Consider the following 13,181-nt stretch of genomic DNA (forward strand, 5'->3'; position numbering starts at 1 on the left):
ACATATTACGTACAAGCTGTGTAATACTCATTGTAAAAGGGATAAAAGAAATTACATATCAAATATTCTGATGCTATATCGGATCAGTATTCTGTGGATCTGCTGTAACTTTGCTTCTGTAACTTTTCCAAGATTTTGGGATGAATAGGGTGTGAGCTATTGCTTCCATCAGTATTTAATGTGAAATAACTTTAGTTCATAAACTTTTAACACCCTCCCCATAACTAAAATGTGCAAAAAGTATAAATAAAAGGGGATAAGATATAATATAAACAGCAGTGATTAGTTCTGTCTATTTTATCTCCTTAAATCTTCCTTGAATCTCTTTGTTTCTCCTCATGTTCACTGTCACTATCCAATTCCAGGTCAGTGGTTCTCATCTAGAATTCCTTGCCTTTTGCTCTGTTCTCTTCCATTCCATCTACCATCTGGCAAAGGGAAATTTCTAAAACACCAATAGTATTCCCCTTGCTTAGGAAATAGCTCTTGAATGGCACTGCATTGCTCTCAAGATAAAAATCTGAATTTCATTACATGATTTGCAAGGCCCTCCATGATCATTTGACCAGGGTTGATGTGATCAAAGAATATCTAAATATAATACAAGCAACTGAAAAAAATAGTTAAATATTATGTTACAGGGTATTAAACAGTAATAGATATCACATGATAATGCATTTACTATGACTATATTTTGTTCAATATTTTTCTTATCCTATTCTTACATGAGCTATTTTAAGTCCTTTCTATACTAGAGCTCACTATAGAATTAGAAACTGATCCTTGTGTAAGGACTGTTGACTTTAAGATTAAAAAATTTTAACTTTTAAACACTACATAGTGAAAAGAAATAATTCAAGTTTTAACATATAAATTTGTGTATACTTAATATATAAATTTAAATAAGTTAGGATTATTTCTATTTTTAAGACAATGAAATAAAGGTCATTCTAGAAAGATGCCAATGACTTGATTGCATATAATACAGCATAATGAATAATCTTCATAATTAATCAACCTCTAAATCTCGATAATCTACAGCAAGATGGCATGTGGTTTTCATTTTATTTCTTTTTTTTAACATTTTTATTGAGTTATAGTCATTTTACAATGTTGTGTCACATTCCAGTGTAGAGCACAATTTTTCAGTTGTGCATGAACATACATATATTCATTGTCACATATTTTTTTCACTGTGAGCTACCACAAGATCTTGTGTATATTTCCCTGTGCTATACAGTTTAATCTTGTTTATCTATTCTATATATGCCTGTCAGTATCTACAAATTTTGAAATCCCAGTCTGTCCCTTCCCACCTCCTGCCCCCTTGGCAACAACAAGTTTGTATTCTATGTCTATGAGTCTGTTTCTGTTCTGTATTTATGTTCTTATTTTTTTTTTTTTTTTTAGATTCCACATATGAGCAATCTCATATGTTATTTTTCTTTCTCTTTCTGGCTTATTACTTCACTTAGAGTGACATTCTCCAGGGACATCCATGTTGCTGCAAATGGCATCATGTTGTCATTTTTATGGCTGAATACTATTCCATTGTATAAATATACCACATCTTCTTTATCCAGTCATCTGTTGATGGACATTTAGGCTGTTTCCATGTCTTGGCTATTGTAAATAGTGCTGCTATGAACATTGGGGTGCAGGTGTCTTTTTGAAGTAGGGTTCCTTCTGGATATATGCCCAGGAGCAGGATTCCTGGATCATATGGTAAGTCTATTCCTAGTCTTTTGAGGAATCTCCACACTGTTTTCCACAGTGGCTGCACTAAACTGCATTCCCACCAACAGTGTAGGAGGGTTCCCTTTTCTCCACAGCCTCTCCAGCATTTGTCATTTGTGGACTTTTTAATGATGGCCATTCTGACTGGTGTGAGATGATATCTCATCATGGTTTTGATTTGCATTTCTCTGATAATTAGTGATATTGAGCATTTTTTCATGTGCCTATTGATCATCTGTATTTTTTCCTTGGAGAATTGCTTGTTTAGGTCTTCTGCCCATTTTTGAATTGAGTTTTTTTTTTTCCTTATTTTCATATTATTGCTTGATGAATTTAGTTACAAGTTAATCTGGGCAAAAGAGGGAGTGAAATACAGAAAAAAGCCAATGAAATTGTTTAAAATCAACAATGACTTTAATAAATGGGATAGTACAATTATTGATACTTTTTCAAAGGGAAATAGTGTTAAGAAACTAATATCAAAAAGATATTACTAAAACATAGGCCAAGGGGTCCTGAATTTTTGAGCAGTCTGCTGGGTTTATGCTCTCATTCATTCATTCAAATGCTTATTCAGAGTTCATTCAAAAATATTTACTAAGGATTTACTCCATACCAGGCACAGTAAGCAAGCCCTAGGGATGTAATGGCAAAGGAGTCAAAGTTCTGACTCTCTTAGAATTTTCGGTCTAGTGTGGGGTTGGGTGGAATGGGTGGGTGGAAATAGACAGTAAATAAGTATATAATAAGTAAGAAAGTTAATTTTTTATGGCTGTGAGTAACATGAAGGAAGTAAGACAGAGTGGGAGGTGATAGCAACTGCAGGGGGAGTGGTTATTTTATACAGGGTGGTCAGAAAAGGACTTTCTAAGGACAGCAGAGATCTTTATAATGAGAAAGGAGCCAGAGAAATGAAGGGCTCAGAGAAGAGTGTTTCTGGTTGAGAGGGCAGTAAGTGCAAAGGCCTGGAAGTAGGAATAAATTTGGCATGTTTGCCAGAAACTCAGGGGCAAGGAGGGAGATGTGAGGTGGACAGGCAGGAAAAAGATCACACCAGGCCACGTAAGGTATGGTAAGGGGTTCAGATTTTTATTTTAAATTAAATTATTGAAAATCTACTATGCCAAAATACTGTCTTCAAGAAGTCCACAGTCTAGTAGAGGAGGCAGACCTATAAAGAAATGACAAGTCAGTGAAATAACTTTGGAAATACTGGCTAATTTATACCTCTTACCAGTATTTCTCAGTTCTGGCAAAGTAGAAAAAGTTAGAAACTACATACACCTGGGTGCCATCCTCCAAATTTCTGATCTTAATTGAACTGGGCTGAAGTTGGGCCACATTGAGTTTAAGAAGCTGTACAGATGATTCCAATGCCATCAAGATTGTGAACTACTGCTGAGGATAAGGGCTGGACTCCCCTGGGCAGATGCTGGTGGTTTCTAGGCAGATACACTCAAGAAACCACAAGTACAGCACACTGGAAAGTTTCCTTGAAGCTCAAGGGTGGAATCAAATAGCTATGTCCAGAAGTTCATGTTCATAAAGTAATGTGTTCAGAGGATAATCACAAAGCCCAGAGCAGGTAGTCTTGGGTAAAGAAAAAAAATCAAAAGAGCAGCTTTTCAAGAGAAGAATGATACAAGAAGAAAATCAGGTAACATACATATTTTAGAAGAAAAGTAAAAATGAAGCTGTCAATTTGACGGTCTAATTATTGAGTCCTGATGGGCAGCCACTATTTGATGTTCTAAATAGTGTGAGACATCTGCCCTACAGCAAGGGAGGAACAAAGGGAGCTATAGAAATGCTAGCTTTTTAAAATGGAACCTTGGCAGATGCTGTCTTCTGCAATCCAATGATTCATCCTATTATTTGTAGGACTTTTCTTGGTACAGTCACTCAAAATAAATAACAGGGTTTATCAGTCTTTGCTTTTTCTCTTACTGTATACTCTGAGAAAGCCAAGCAGTGACAAATTATGTTTGGGTCAGTGTCATAATCCAGAATTGAAACTGGGGTGTTATTAACTCCATTTACCAAAATATTAAATAAATAAAGGCAAACCTCGAGACTTACTGGTTTCCTTAGGCTTTGTGAATAGTAGAGTTGAATAGGATATGCATAATGTATTGAGTTGATTTTGATATCTCAATTTAGCACACACACTAACTCTATTGTTGCTGGGTTGTATGAGTGTGTGTGTGTGTGTGTGTGCGCGCGCATGTGTATTTGGAAGTGTTTTGAAATATTGGAACTTATATCCTGCTCATTCTATTTGTATTTTGTACTTTCTGTATTAAATTATTCTATGTAAAAGTTTCTCCTTTTTATATATTTTTGATTTCTTACATTTCACTAAATTACCTTTGCTAAAATCTATTGAAGAGATGTCAACAAATAATGAGCCCCTAATCTGTCACCATTTTACTGCTCCAATATTACCATTCTACTTCTTAGGGACCATTCTAATTGCCTATAGAATTAAATATATGCTTTTTGCTAGATGACCTTTAGGACAATGCTTTCTAAACTTTTGGATTTCATGTATTTGTAAAATTTTAATATAAAGTAAGGAAACTCATATGGTTGCAGATGTGTTATTTTCCCAATTAAGGTCATCAAGGAAAATAAATACTGTCTAATAGAATCATCAGTTCATTAAAAAATGGTAACTCCAAAAAAGTAAGACATGACTGCGTAATATTCTTTCTAGTTCTAAAGTTCGATTTTAAATGCTGATTGTATAGAGGTGATAGTTGCTTCTCCACATTCCTCTATAATAATTGCCACCATACTCAGCACAGTGCTAAATATATAGGTGGCACCTAGGAAATATTTTAAAACTGATATTCTGGTTGTTTTAGATTCACATGATACCTGATACAGCAGTAACTGCTCCAATAAATGTTTATTGAATAAGTCAGTGAGTAAAGGAGTAAATGTTCTTTGTTACTATATTCAGAGATTTCAGACACTGATTCTCACTACTTCGAGCAGGTAGATCATGGATTCTTCTCTGTCATTGTACTATTGTAAATAGCCATAATCAATGGAAATATAAATTCTGATTATAAGTGGTTACATTCTGTTATTAATTACCTCATCTTATGTAGGTAATTTTTAATAAGTACTTAACATTTTTCTAATTTAATTCTTATTGTTGTGCTTGACTGTGAACTGATCAATAACTGTAAACAGTTGTTTTACTTATTTAATTTTTTTATTAAATGAAATTCTTTACATTCTATAGTGCTTTATAATTTTCAAATGTTTCACACACATGACTTCATATAATCCCATAGTAACCCTTTTTAAAAAATCCTCTACCCCTGTATTGTCTTTCCCCTTTCCTCTCCCCACTGGTAACCACTAGTTTGTTCTCTATATCTGTGAGTCTCCTTCTTGTTTTATCCACTAGTTTGTTGTATTTTTTACATTCCACATATAAATGGTATAGATACAGTGTTTGTCTTTCTCTGTCTGATTTATTTCATTTAGCATAATGCCCTCCAAGTCCATCCATTGTTGCTGCAAATGGCAAAAGTTCATTCTTTTTTATGGCTGAGTAGTATTTCATTGTGTGTATGTATGTGTGTGTGTGTATATATGTGTATGTGTGTGTGTGTGTGTGTGTGTGTGTGTATATATATATATATATATCTCACATCTTCTTTATCCATTCATCTGTTGATGGACACTTAGGTTGCTTCCGTATCTTGGCAATTGTAAGTAATGCTCCTATGAACATTGGGGTGCATGTATCTTTTCAAATGAGTGGTTTTGGGGTTTTTGGGGGTATATATTCAGGAGTGGAATTGCTGGGTCATGTGGTAGTTCTATTTTTAGTTTTTTGAGAAATCTCCATACTGTTTTCCACAGTGACTGCACTAATTTGCATTCTTACCAACAGTGTACGAGGGTTCCCTTTTCTCCCTATCTTCACCAACATTTGTTATTTGTGTTCTTTTTGATGATAGCCATTCTGATAGGTGTGAGGTGATATTGTGATTTTGATGTTCATTTCCCTGATAATTAATGATGTTGAGCTTCTTTTTCCTGTTGGCCATCTGAATTTCCTTTTTGGAAAAATGTTTATTCAGTTCTTCTGCTCAGTTTTTATTTAACTTAATTTTTTTTTATTATTTACTTTTGAGGGGGAGGTAATTAGGTTTGCTTATTTATTTATTTTAATGGAGGTACTGGGGATTGAACCCAGGACCTTGTGAATACTAAGCTTGCACTCTACCACTGAGCTATACCCTCCCCGCTTCTTATGCCCATTTTTTAATCATGTTGTTTGTTTGTTTTTTTTATGTTGGGTTGTATGAGGTGTTTATATGTATTGGATATTAACCCCAGTGGTTTTTATATCTTTGATTTATTCTATTCTATCCCCTGAGTACTATAATCTTTTCTTTACCCAACACTTTGACATTGAAAAGTTGATTTTAAAGTTCAGGTAACTTCCTAGGGAAATGATACATGTTTTTAAATGTTTCCCAGTCCTGCTTTGATCTGCAGGCTCTGTGCTTCTATTGACTGTTAATTGGATACAAGTGACTTAACCTATTACTCTTTCATTGAAAGTTATAGCAGTTAGGATCAAGGAACCACAAATGAATCTAGGTTTCACCCCCAAATTAAAGAATTTTAATAGTTTTAACTTACTGAAAGTATTCAAATTATACAGAAATATTTAAAGTAAAGAAAAAAAAAAAAGTCTCTCCTGACCATCCCCTTTCCTACTTCTAAGGGGAAACTCTTGCTAACAATCTGAAATTTTATCCTGATACACATCAACACACATACCAATGTTCATATAATTATGCTTTCTAAAAAATTGTGGTAAAAAGCAGGTAACATAAAATTTACCATTTTAGCTATTTTTAAGTGTACAGTTCACTAGTATTAGGTATATTCACATGGCTGTGCATCAGATGTCTAGGATTTTTCATCTTGCAAAACTGAAACTTTTTATACACACAAATCCCTGATTCTCCCTCCACTCAATAACCACCATTCTACTTTCTGTTTTTATGAATTTGATTACTTTATACTCAAAAAATACTTTATACTTTATACTTTAAAAAAATCAAAAATAGAATCAATGTACATCTACTATTAGGAAATTTGTTTTTTTTATTTGATCATGTGTGAACTTTCTTCCATGTCCCATTTTTTTAAAAATTAAAATTTGCTTGCAGTTCCCAACCCATTGACTTTTTTTATGATTATAAAAATACTACATTTTCATTATACAGTATTTAGAAAGTACTGAAAATGATTAAGAACCAGAAAAGGGGGGAAAAAAACCCTACAATCTCCTCAACCAAGAAACTACCACTACTGTTATTTTCGTATATTTCCTTTCAGTCTTTTTTTAAAATTCACTTTCCTCTTTCCATTCCTTTTTAGATCATAAAACACATATAATTTTATATATGACCTTTTCATTTAATATTATTATATCATAAGCATTTTGTCTTTTCACTTAAAATATTTTTGTATACATAATTTTCAATAGTTGTAAAGTATTCCATTTTTTCTATTACCATATTTGCCTTAAGCATTCCCTTTGTTGGAGTTTTAGATTATTTCCAGCATTTTGTTATCATAAATAACTCTGGCACATCTTTGGGGGTGCATAGTCAACATTTGTGTTACTTTCTAAAGATTGACTCCCAGAAGTAGTAATACTGAGTCAAAGGGTGAGATTATATACAGAGCTCTTGATTCATATGACCAAATTGCTTTCCAGAGAGGACCAATTTATTTTACAAAATGAAGTGAGCAGAAATGTCCATTTCATTGCACTCTGGCCAGTATTAAGAATGAAAATAAATTTCAATATTTTCCAATTTGATTGTTGGAGATGGCATTTCATCATATTTGACTATTAAAATATAGAGATTATTCTCCCTTCCTCACTTGTTCTTTTTATGTTCACACATGTATTTTATGTCTTACCAAATCCCTACATAGAATCTAGCAGGTATGGGAAGAAAGCTAATAAATTTAGGATCTGAGATTCTTGAATATAAATAATTTGTCTGAATTTGAAATAAGTAGCTGACTAATAGTGCTATATTACGAGTAATGTTTGTAGCTGGAACAAAGTCCTCATATATCTGATTGCAAACATTGTTAAATTATACTAATTTAATACCTCTCTACCACTGTTTCTATAGAAAAGAAAATGAAATGTAGAGATTAAAAAATATAAAAGCCATCCAAAATGGCAATACCAGGAAAATTTTGCATAAATTCCTACAATAAAGAAGGTAGTGAAAGCAAGTTTTATTGTGAAGTAAAGAATAAGGACTTTTATTTAAATGAGTGAAAAAATTTCCACTTAATTTTAATGTCTTTAAATGATGCATTTCCTACTGTTAATAGCAGTAATTCCCATGGAGAGTAATGTTCTTGTTAAAGTCATAATAGATCTCTGTTCACTCATTTAACAGCTTGAAGGTACACTTTTAGGCAGTAGAATGGTAATTAATTTTGCTGCAATATTTCTTCAATTACTTGTGAAAAAGCAGTATTTTGTAAGGGTATCATCACAACTGGTGAATCTGTGGGATTACTACTACACATTTTAAAGGAACTTTAAAGACTTGAATTAGAGATTACCATTTGCTAATTAAGAGTCATCTTTATCAATCAATTCTTTTCTTTACAATTGTAAATCCTAGCTTTGGGTTATGCAAAGAATTATATGTCTTTACATGCCATGCTATGTTTCTCATTGAAAATTTATGTCAAAATATTATCTGATATTCAGCAAAGTATTTTAATATACTAATAGTCTAATTTACCTTCCGCATCAATAAACTTAGTTATAATCGCAAAACACATTACTATCAAATTAAAATTTCATATATTTGAAAAGTAGACTAGCTGAACTAGGTCTTTATAATATACTAATTTACATTCATTTCTCATTTTTCACTAAAGACTCTTAATAAACTTTATAGGTATTTTCCTAACTCAACAATTATTATTATTCGTTTTGAAAGAGAAACCAAGGTGATAGATGTTAATGGCTTGCCAGGGTCATAGAGCTAAAAGGAAGATATTAAGATTGCTGATTCAGTCCTTATCCATTAGACCAAACTGTTAGTATATAATGATATATAACAGTTGTTAACCTTTTGAAGTCTTTGGAAAACACACATGTGTGTATGAAAGGGGGCATGTTCTAAATCAATACACAGCTAAACCAAGATTTGATTAAGGAAGAGATAATTAAAAAGGAAGCATTGATAACTATATAGTATTTTTCATTGTATTGTCTCAGCAAACTTAAAAAGTCTTATCTGTGATAAATAAATATTAAAATTTCCTTTTCCTTATCAAAATGTGAAAATAGATTTTTTTAAAAAGAAAATAATTCAATAATCATATTACTCTGACTTAACTATTCACATGTGTATAAGATACACTGCTGTTTGTAGATTGTCTTTCAGGCTTTGTCACATCATAATTTTTTTTTTACATAATTGCAATAATAATATTCATGTAATTTTTACTACAGATTTTATAATTTTATTTTACATTGAGATTTAAGTAAATCCCCAAGGACCCATATGAGTTGAATATTCATAAACTCACAAAGTCCAGATATTCTAATAATCTGTCACATGCTGAGGCTATTTTGCAACACAGGCTATTCTGTTAAACTGTCTTTACTTTATACTGAGAACCTGCTGGAATCATGTAATTAATTCTTTAGATAGAGTTGTAAGAGGAGAACAGCAATACAGAAATTCTCGATGTTTTAAAATAGTCAGGTCTGAACAGCCACCTGGGGCAGAAATGACAGGGTGGGAAGGAACAAGACTGTAATTGAACAGATGTTTTTGAAATGGTCATTATTGTGAGGCTCTGGCTGGGTCTAGAGAGGAAGGCTAGGCTGATGGGCACTCCATGGTATATGAGGTAGAAGATGTGGCAGTGAAATTGTATGTGTCTTGAAAGTCCCACGTGGGGATAATAGCATTCCTCAACAAGCTGCAAAGCACAGGTATAGAGAATCCAGGAGCTTGTGGTGTCTGAAAATCTATATGATCAGGTTGGTTATTACAAAACCTCTCCTCAGGACTTGGGGTTCTCTTCTCTGAAAGGGGCCTGACAAGAGCCTGGCCAGGTTACAACCTCTGGGGACAACTCAAATTCAGGGAATGAGACCATGAAGGATTCTCTCACCATAAGTGGAGCCTGGATGGGCACCAACCTATGGAATAACAACAAAGTGAACTTGACAAAACTGGGCTAGTTGGACCAGTCAGAAGGGGTAAATTGAGCTTGGTTCCATAGTATTGAGTTAAAATTTCTTAAATCATTATTGTCTAAGGTCAGGATTGATTGTGGAGACAGGGGTCAGAGTAGGGCCTACGGGTAAGAGAGCAGGGGAAAGGGATGAGTATGAGACTGGAATAAAGTTGACGCCAAATAGCCTGAGCTATCTGGAAGGGTGAGAGAGGATGAGGAACCTGGCTGGAGTGGATTGAAAGCATGTTGCTGAAATACACAGGATACTTTTTAATACTCTTTACAACTCAAAATGGAAGGTCAGAAAATTATTTCTTAGTTTCAGGGATACTTGGGGTAAAAATTACCTGAGATTTTTCAGTAAAGATGCGCAGGGATTCGGGCAAAATAATGTAGTTGTTATACGAGCTATCTGAAAGCTTCTGTTACTACTTTTTAGTGGCTTGTCTTAATTAATGTTCAAACTAGCTTATAATTTTTCCTGAAATAATCTTTCCTTTTAGATGAGTACTTGAAATCCTCTTCATTTAGTGATTATTAAAATGATAGATATGATTTGACCTTCCCCTTTTTGGCCTCTATTTTTTTTTTAAACTGAGATATAATTGACATAACATTATATTAGTTTCAGGTGTACCACATAACAATTTGGTATTTGTTGTGAAATGATCACTGCAGTAAGTCTAGTAACATCTATCCCACGCATAGTTACACATTTTTTTCTTGTGATGAGAACTTCTAAGATTTACTCTCTTACCAACTTTCAAATATATAATATAGTATTATTAATTATAGTTGCAATACTGTACATTATATCCCCAGTACTTGTTTTATAACTGGAAGTTTGTACCTTTTGACAATCTTCACCCATTTCTCCTACCCTAGCCCCCTACTTCCTGCCTCTGGCAACCGCCAGTCTGTTGTCTGTATTTATGAGGTTTTTTTGTGTGGGGGGGGTTGTTTTGATTTTTTTTTTAAGATGCCACTTGTAAGTGAGATCATAGGGTTTTGTTTTTCTCTGCCTAAAATTTTATTTAACACAATGACTTCAAGGTCTACCAATGGTATTGCAAATAGCAAGATTTCCTTCTTTCTTATTGAATATTCCCTTGCATATATATACAGCACTATCTTTATCCATTTATCTATTGATGGACACTTAGATTGCTTCCATGCCTTGGCTATTGTAAATAATGTTGCATTGAACATGGGGGTGCATATGTCTTCTCGAGTTAGTGTTTTTGTTTCCTTCAGATAGATACCCAGAAGTGAAATTTTTGGATCATATGGTAGTTCCAGATTTTTTTGAGGAATCTTCATACTGTTTTCTATAGTAGGTGCACCAATTTACATTCCCACCAACGGTGCACAAGCGTTTCCTTTCTCCACATCCTCACCAACACTAGTTATTTCTTATAATTTTGATAAGAGCCATTCTAACAGGTGTGAAGTGATATCTCATTGTCCTTTTGATGTCATTTCCCAGATGATTAATGATTCCGAGCACCTTTTCATATACCTGTTGGCCATCTGCATGTCTCCTTTGGAAAAATGTCTATTCAGATCTTCTGCCCATTTTTTAATCGGCTAGTATGCATTTTTGCTACTGAGTTGTATGAGTTCTTTACATATTTTGGATATTAACCCTTTATCAGATATATGATTTGCAAATATTTTGTTCCATTCAGTAGGTCCATTCTTATTTTGTTGATAGTTTCCTGTGCTGTGCAGAAGCTTTTTCATTTGATGTAGTCCCACTGGTTTATTTTTGCTTTTGTTGCCTTTGATTTTAGTGTCAAATCAAAAAAAAAAAAAATCATCACCAAAACTAAAATCAAGGAACTTCCTGCCTATGTTTTATTCTAGGAATTTTATGATTCCAGGTCTTATGTTTAAGATTTGAGTTAATTTTTTAATATAGTGTTGGCCTCCATTCTAGTTTAGTTGACCTAAACCTTAGCTATGAGATCATCAGTGATCTGACCAGGCAGAGGAATTTCTTAAGAAATTTAAGTGTGGTGACCATATAAGTTCTTGTTTAAACTGGTTACTTGTGAGAGTGAAAGGGGGTGCTATTAATAATTAAGTTTGGACAATAGGTACTAGCTAAGGCTGTCCCAAGCAAACCAAGATATATGGTCATCCTAGAGTTAGCATATAATTCTCCTTGGTTCTCTAACATTTCTGTGTGTCTTGTGAGTATAGCCACTGCCAGCCTTTTGTTTATGACTATTTTTTTCAAGAATGTTAGTATAGCAAACAGATTTGGTAGAGAGAATGTCTCTCTCTGGAGTAGAAGGAAAAGATTCGGGGTTTTTAAGCTCAAGGTTCCTCTCCTTTAACACAACCTATTTGTACAGGTGTCTCCTAGCCCTTGTGTCCCCTGTAGGAACTGGGGCTTGGAGAACTGGCACAAGAATATGATGCTCTGGCTCTGGCTATTCTGTGGTTAATAAACTGACTTTTGTTTCTGAGCCAAGAGTTTTGTCTTTTGCCAGCAACAATGAAACTGTGGCAGGCTGATTTGTTAGTCTGCAAATAGGGTGAGCTGTCAAGCCCTTCACATTTCTTGCTACCTAGTAAAATTATAAATCACATTCAAATGTAAAGTTTGTACTACTACTACTATTGTTACTATTAATTCAGGTGAAATTTCATTCTTCCAATTTAAGTATTTCTCTTCAAAGAGAAAAGGTGAAAAGCAAAAGCAAAGATAGGCATTATTAGATTTGGCATCATTTATGCCAAGATAGACTCAATCTTACCTCAGCACTCAGGTTAAATATATAACTATTATAATTAATAAATTATTAAAAATAAATAACTTTATCTTAATGCATGATTTAACTACTTAATTCTATTGTAAATTTATTTCTTAAAACTATATAGCATATTTTGATCTGAAAGTATATGTGGACAGAAATTTTTCTTCTAGAATAAAGATCTAGATTTTCAAGGAGATATAGCTTTTTTTTGGTGTCATGATGAAGTTGGATTTATTATTATTTCTATAACAGTTTCATTGAGATATCATTCACATGCCATACAATTTACCCATTTAAAATGGTTCAATGGATTTTTAGTCTAAGAAGCATGTAATTTGATGTAACAAGAAGCATGTAGTAAAACATGCCAAATTCCAAATTTCTTTCTTCTGTCGTAGCTTA

The 13,181-nt window shown here is 33.4% G+C and overlaps 1 protein-coding gene across 4 annotated transcripts in view; it reads left to right on the plus strand.

Annotated features, from left to right (window-relative positions):
- The window catches only part of SKAP2 (src kinase associated phosphoprotein 2), a 290,965-nt gene that overhangs the window by 20,257 nt on the left and 257,527 nt on the right, over window positions 1–13,181 (plus strand). The window lies entirely within an intron of this gene.

Source organism: Camelus ferus, chromosome 7, assembly GCF_009834535.1.
Source record: "Camelus ferus isolate YT-003-E chromosome 7, BCGSAC_Cfer_1.0, whole genome shotgun sequence".
NCBI lineage: Eukaryota > Metazoa > Chordata > Mammalia > Artiodactyla > Camelidae > Camelus > Camelus ferus.